Source organism: Egretta garzetta, unplaced genomic scaffold (genome assembly GCF_000687185.1).
Source record: "Egretta garzetta isolate BGI_Z169 unplaced genomic scaffold, ASM68718v1 scaffold244, whole genome shotgun sequence".
In the NCBI taxonomy this organism is placed as follows: domain Eukaryota; kingdom Metazoa; phylum Chordata; class Aves; order Pelecaniformes; family Ardeidae; genus Egretta; species Egretta garzetta.
In genome coordinates, this window is record NW_009259532.1 from 767,753 (window position 1) to 775,252 (window position 7,500).

Below are 7,500 nucleotides of genomic sequence, written 5' to 3' on the forward strand. Positions count from 1 at the left end.
GGAAAGAAAATTGCATGGAAAGGTGTGAGCAGAGTTTAGACCTGTGGGTTTTGGATAGCTGCAGATTAGCTGTTGTTTTTTGCAAATCAGTCTAATAATGGCTAAAAACAGAAGACATCTTTCTGGGTATTTGGGAGTCCTGGTATATTCCTGGCAAAACGTTTTCTGTTCACCCTTTCTGCTTCCATGATTCTCATTCAGCTGGGCTTGTGGTCCAGGTCAGGTTCTCACTTTGTTATCTTGAAGAAAGGTTTCTGTTTTCTCAAAGAAACACGTATCTCCCACTAGACAAAAGCAGAAAATAGATGAATCCTACAGCCATACTAGAAGGGAATCTCTGTGGGTCAGTAAAAATTAGATGACGTGTCCTGGTATCCTTCTGTGTGACTGGACTTCAGATTCAAAGCAAACTCAGCACCTGCTGACCTACTAGTTGGAGTTGATCCCCGCAGAAGTATAGAAACTCTTGAGCATCTATGGAAAAAGTTGCCTCAGTTTTCTAAGGCGTATGAAATTAGATCCTCAGCTGGTGTAAGTCAACACAGATCCATTGCTGTCAATAGAATTACAGTGGTTCACATTAGCCGAAGAGCTCCCCATTGTATTTTTTTTTTTCCTGATAATAGGATTTTCCACATTGGCCCAAGTTTTCAAACAGATGCACACTTAAACACATATGCATATTCTTTGATGTGTCAGGGGTTTGTACACAAACTCGATATAGGCACATACCTCTGACTGTTTGGGCTAGCTTTAACGTTATCATTAAACATTTAGGTTTAGAGGGCTAAAAATAAAGCCTTCATGATGTTTTGCCTAATTCTGACACTGATTTACCTTGTGGTCAAATAATTTTTTCTCTCTATCCTACCTATCAGCTTAAAGCTTAGTTCTTAACTACCTGCTTCATCTAGGTGGTATATGACTGCATGTCAGGGGCGTCAAACTCCCAAGAGCTGGAATGATTCTAAGTCTAATGAATGACTAGATTTTGTCACTGGAATTGTCTCCTATTAATTGAATGAGATGCTAATGTAATACACATCCTGGGGCCTGAGGCTGCGTTTGGTTAAGGTAATGACAGTTATCTTGGTTTTCAGTGGGTAAGGGTTGGTCTTGTTAGTCTTTGTAGTTAGGGAAGTCACCAGGATCTCCTAGGTTGGGTTTCTAATCTACTTTCATGTATAACCAAGCAAACCACTTTCCAGAGATACATGGTCGGGCTTCAAAGGGATGAAAAATTCCATTCCTTCCTCGATATGAAAAATTTCCTCCTAGTGTAGAGGCTCCATGGAGCATATACCAAAACAAATACTAATACCAAAACTTTAGGAACTTAAACATGAGTTTTACTGTTGCAATGTTTTGAAGTTTTGCTTCTTGCAAATCTGATTGTCATGATAATGAATTTTGGTTACAAGGACCAATTTACATGAAAGCTGGAGCTTGCATTGCATTTCCATCTTTTGTTCTTTAGTGCTGGAATGAGTATTACTACTGGAACATCATCAGTTGATGTAAGCCACCACTCCTACAAAACATGCGGCTTTTGTTGATTCAGTGCCTCTTTTTTAAAGAGGGCTGTGGTAATGTTAAATGATTGTGATTTGCATTTGAATACTCAGTTAAACAAGGTAAGGTACCCTTAAAAATAACAAAAAGGCAGAGTGATCCTTGCTGGTTTTTTTGTCAGAAGACTGCTGTCATTGCAGAGCAACATCTGCCTATCATACCCATGTCACCTCGTAAGCATGTCTAGTATCAGTGCTCCTCTCCTTCTGGACAACACATTAATTAGCAAACTTCGCAGGGTAACGTGTACTTGAGTGACAGCTGGCTGAGGTGTGATGTAGAAAGTAGCGTTTTCTCAGTAGTTCTGCTGTCTTCTGAAGGAGTCAGAACTTGGATCATAAATAGATCGAAAGCTGTTAGTTACGTGTTTTATGCAAAGCTCACAATCATGAAGAAACAAAGAAAATGATGTTATTTCAACAGCTCCCGAAACTGAGTAACACACCCAGTAGCAGAATCTATGTTAAAATTAATATTGAGTGTGGAAAACTTTTAAACCATATGATTTGCAAACTGCTTATTGAATAGCCTGATGTAAACCTATAGGTGCGAGGGAAAGAAAGTCAGAAAGGTGACCTGGAAGGGCAGCTCGTGTGTTAACCCTAACTACACAATGCAAGTTATGAGGCCCAGACTTGTGGGTGCCCCTTGGGAGGTACCAGCTGCACTGTAGACTCAAACAATAAGCGAGCCCAGGCCGTGATTTACACGTTACTCACTTCTGCTGAGTTCCTGTCATTACTTGCTACAAAAAAGATTTTTGCTGCGCTCACCTAACTACAAACTCTGACTATATTGCTAAGACGCTTGCACTATATTAGATAAGGGCCTGCCAGTGTTTCCATTATAAACCCCTAATTTCAGGGATTTATAACTAAGCCATTAAAATGTGCTCCAGGCTGAAACATGTGGGGAACGTCTTAGTGCTGGAGCAAATTAAAACTTCTTTTAAAATACATGTGATCAAAAAAGTTAAAAAAAAAATAATCATAATTTGTAATAACTAATAAAAATCTTCAGTGCACTTTGATCCCCAGTGGGACTTTGTAATTTGGGACCACTCTTGCTTTGTTTTGAGTTAATTTTTGCAAGCTTTTGATTTTTTCTCCTTTGTGTTTCATTTCATGCATGCAGTTTACTGGGATACAGTTCTTTGCAAATTGTTCCTTTTACTCCTTCTTTGTTTGACTGCTATATTTACTGCTAGGCGAATATCCCTTCGGGGAAGACTGCTGAAGGAAACTGCTAACGGAGATGTTCATTCACAAAAGTCTGTATGAATAAAAAGTTTGTGCTAGGGTATAAAGTAAGCGTACTTTTGTGTATCGTGTGATTTGATAGCCTCAGACTGATCTGCCTTGGCAAAGTAATAACAACAACAAGTAAATACAGTTTTTATGTCATGACCATGTCACTGGTATTACACTGGAATAATGAGGCCAGTGTCTCAGGCCACCTTGCTACCACAGTGCCACATTGTCAGACCTTGTCTTCTCACCTGTGCATCCCTGCCACTTCTCTGGAGACACCACAGTAAGACCCCGTTCCCTACCACATCAGTGCATGGATTTAGGTCATCAGCCTGAAAGTTGCTGCATGCACACACAGGTTTCTGTCAAGTTGTGCAAGGAATGGCTTTCTGAAGAGAGGTATCCATTGATAAACTCATTACAATTAGTTCTGTGCTCCCCTTGGAGAGCCTTCACCTGGTATTGCAGGTCATGAAACCTGCCTTGCTAGACTTCTGTTGGATCATATGGTACCTCCTGTAATTTTGAGTAATCCCAGGATTAAAAAGAAATCTTCAGGTGAACTCTGTAAACGTTGCAGGAGTCCACATGGTGACCTGCCTTGCTGAAGCATGATGAACGCCAGCATGGAGGCTTGTTCTTGGCTGCTCCTCCACGCTGCTCTGCTGGTGAGCGCGAGGGCTGGCAGGGCGAGCAGAGTGCCTGCTCCTCGTCCCCATGCCTTGCAGCAGGGCATACGAGCTGTCGCTGAGCTCAGCAGCACGCAAAGTCGGTCTGTCGGGCTGAGCACTGCAGTGCCAGAGCAGAAACCTCCGCTCGCCCCCCTGCCTGTGCAGCTGTGCTGCCCGCGCTTGTGCAGCTCCCTCCTGCACCCTGGCACGGGGCATCGCCATGAAGTCTTCAGCTCCAGTCCAGCAAGTACTCAAGCGAATGCCTCGCTTTGGGCACAGGAATAGCTCTGTTGGCCCTAATGTGGGTATTTGCATGCTTACAATTAGGCAGTCGCTTTAATGCTGTATCAGGCTGGCCGCTTCGACTCTACCCTGTGCTTCGTAGGTAAATCAGATTTACTGTTAGACTACTTCCTAAGAGGCATTGACCAAAAAACCCCACGCTAACCTAACACAGCCCTCAGCTATAGGCAATTTATTTTTTTTTACTTAACCTGTAGCATGGATATAATTAATTTTTCGCTCTATTTTCCAAAAAGTACAGGGAATTTCTGCGAGGGCTGAATTAATACTTTTACAAGGCAAAGCTGCATTTTGCAGCATTGCTTGGGGAACATTAGGAGATTGTAATACTGTGTTCAGCCCTGATTTATTTACTGTTTGGCTTGTGAATTTTGTCGGTGACTAAAATGCTTTCCTCTTTTGCACATTTTGGCTCTAAACTGATGGTTTTAATGCTGCATTAAAACAATGCAGTTATTGTATAGGGACTCCTTCAGTACTCCTTCAGTCTCTGACAGGCAAGCACTTATTTTCAGTTTGATGTGTTTTGTCTAGTTTTTGACCCATGAGCTTGTTCCAGTGTAATCTGATATTTCTTATTAACCTATTACTCTGCCTTAAAAAAAAAGCTAATTATAAACGTATGTAGGTTGTGGACTTGACTACCTTTATCAGAATCAGATAGTTATTGAGAACATACTTTAAAGTGATAGAAAGCAGAAATGATTATCTTAATGATGATGTAACTTAAAACCAAGCTTGATAGATGAATAAATGAGAGGAAGTTCATGTGTCCACTTTGATTCTTTCAGAAGAAGAGCCAGCTTCATCTAGGTCTCCTTTTTTTTCTTTTTTTTCTTCCTAGTAGTTCTTTCAGGGTTGAATGAGGGAAGTATTCAGCAGTCTACAACCCCATAAGAATCACATTTCCTGTTTAAACTTTCAGTTGGTTACTTGTCCTGCTGCTTGCTTTCAAGCTCACCATAAAATAGGTGTTAATCATAATACCCGTTCCTGGCCCCCTCGTTGGACTGATGTGCTCAGGGTCCCGTTGAGAGGTCAGGGTTCAAAAGAGGTTGTTAGGTATCAAGGAGCATTGCCTGTACTATTTTAGTGGCCTGCAAATTGAGTCCCAAATTGATTATATGAGACCTGATTCTACAAAGTGATCAAGAGATGCCCTCCTCCTCTCCTGAAGTCAAAGGGACTTCACTTCTCATTTTCAGGTCAAGGAGGAAACAGCATCCTGTAGTCTTAGATACTGGAAATGATGGCTTCAACGTATAGGTTTTTCTGATGATTTTGTTTTTCAGCAAGGCAAACACTGCAAGTTATTCCTGCCTGTAATGGTGGCATACAGCAGCATGAAAAGTAAGGGTAGAATGGTCACACTCGGTGGCGCAGAAAGATACGGGCAAAGACCTGAACTTCTAAGATTTTGTGTACCCCTCTGTTCTATTTATTGTGGCTAGGTCCTGAGGGGATAAACTAAAAGAAGGTACCTACCCTGGGGGAGGATAGGCTCTCCTGATGCTTAGAAGTATTGGTAGCAAAAGTATTGGAGGCTGTAATTAAGTGGGGACTGCATGTCTTGGTATATTGTAATCTGATGCGAGTAGCTGATTAAATACATGTTCATTCGGAGTAATGCACCCGTGGTCCTTTATGCTTCCTAATAAAATTTCAGTCATCAAGTTAGGGTTTATTGTAGACTGTAATAACTCATTCTGCCTGATACTATTTTCTAGTGTTGTTCCTCAGCGAGCCAGCCCTACCCTTACCCTGCTCTAAAGCCAATGATCTGCAAGTGCAATACAGTATTGCTTCATTAATTCTGCTAGATTTCCCTCCTTTTTTTCCCCCCCTTCTTTCCCCTCCCTGCAGTGGTTAATAGCATAAGGGATATTAAATGTCAATCCTCCTGTATCCCTTTGCAAGTTCCAGAAAGAGATGATTGAGTGGCTTATCCCTGCAATCACTGTAATCAGTAAGTAATGACTTAACATCCTGCTGGATAACATGAGGCGGAATCGGGAGAAAACATTAGTTAGTGGCAGAAGCTTGCCACCTGGACAAGGTGGAGGTTAAATTTAGGGAATTATACACCGGGGATTTTTTTTCCCTGAAAAACAACAACAAAAAACCCCAACACCCAAGGAACCATACTACGATTGTATGTGGGTTTTGAAATAGAGTAAGAAGTGGTAATAATAAAAAGGTTTAAAATGGGTCTCTACGATATGGCAATGGTACCATGCTCTGTAGCTTGTGCTTTGCAGGAGTCCAGTATCAATCAGACCTCAAAAAATTCAGGCATTACAGCCCACAGTACTGGGGAGGGGGGAGAGCAACCACAAGGTTTGATTTGCAGTAAGAAAAAGCCTGCTGGCAGCTGAAGCTTCAGTGATATTGTTAGCCTTCCAGAAAAGGGCTCACTCACTGCCGTTAAGCGCTGGTCTCTGGGGAAGGTACCCTAAAAGAGAAAGGGCCTCCGAATGCCCTTGCACCGCTGTGCCAGCCCGTGCCACCAAAGTGGAGGGGCTGCCTGGCAGCGCGGCAGGGCAAGGCTCTGCGGCCGCACCGCTGCTCCAGGTGGTGGCCCCTTCCTCCCAGCCGCTGGGAGGGGGTGCCAACAAAGGCATGAGTGCCAGGCGGCTGGGGAGGATTGGAAGGGCACTGAACAAATAAAGGTAGAAAACTCTCGCGTCCCGAGAGTTTTCCTTTCTCAGGTCCTGAGAAGAGATCAGACTTGGGAATCTGCAAGTGAAGGAGCTACATGGAGTAGAGGCGCCCCCGCTGCTCCGGTGGGTGCCCCCTCCCCCCCAGCCGCTGGGAAGGGGTGCCAACAAAGGCATGAGTGCCAGGCGGCTGGGGAGGATTGGAAGGGCACTGAACAAATAAAGGTAGAAAACTCTCGCGTCCCGAGAGTTTTCCTTTCTCAGGTCCTGAGAAGAGATCAGACTTGGGAATCTGCAAGTGAAGGAGCTACATGGAGTAGATCTTCTTCTTAAAGTAAATAAAAAGAATTTTTAAAAATTAACTGACTTAAAACCAGGCAACCCCTCTGGCAGGCACATTATCTGGCTTTACGATTTGAGCTGTGTAAATTAAGGTGGTTGAAGTAATTAAATTACTTAACAGGGTTTCAAATGGCATTAGTCTTTTGTCTTCTAGATGTTTTCTATTTCATATCTGTTTCCAGTTAAAAGGAAATAATCAGATGTCAATGTTGCATTTGGTTATATCCCTGCTCTGTATGTTTCTATTTACTTTTCCCGGATGGTTTTTGTGTTTGGGTTTTTTTTTGTCTTTTATGGAAGATACAAAACCTCAGCTTCTGCTTAGGTAGAAGATGTTACTAAATACATACGCCAGTAAGTGGGAGAAGTGTGCTTAGGGTATGGTATGTGATTATGTAAAGAAGGTACTGTATTAAAACTACATTCTCTTCCCAAGCCTTCTCTCACTATTTTGGGGTGAGGGTGGGAGGGGAGGGAGGTGAGTTCTTTTGCCATCCCAACTAAGAGGGAACGACATGGATTTTATTGGTAAGTTACTATCTTATTTCCCATTAAAAGTCTTTGCCTTTGATGTATAGTGCAAGTGGTCACAAATTAATCTGTAGATTCTATTTTTGCTCGTAAGGCTGGCAATTCAGAAAAATGTTGTTTTATTTGTAAATGTGATCTGGACCTTCTGATGAACGTATATTTCAAGTGCACAGA

General features: G+C 42.4%; 1 protein-coding gene across 1 annotated transcript in view; it reads left to right on the forward strand.

Moving 5' to 3' along the window:
* LOC104125212 (transcriptional activator GLI3) overlaps positions 1-7,500 on the forward strand; it is a gene marked incomplete at its 3' end in the record, with an annotated part of 161,306 nt that overhangs the window by 898 nt on the left and 152,908 nt on the right. The window lies entirely within an intron of this gene.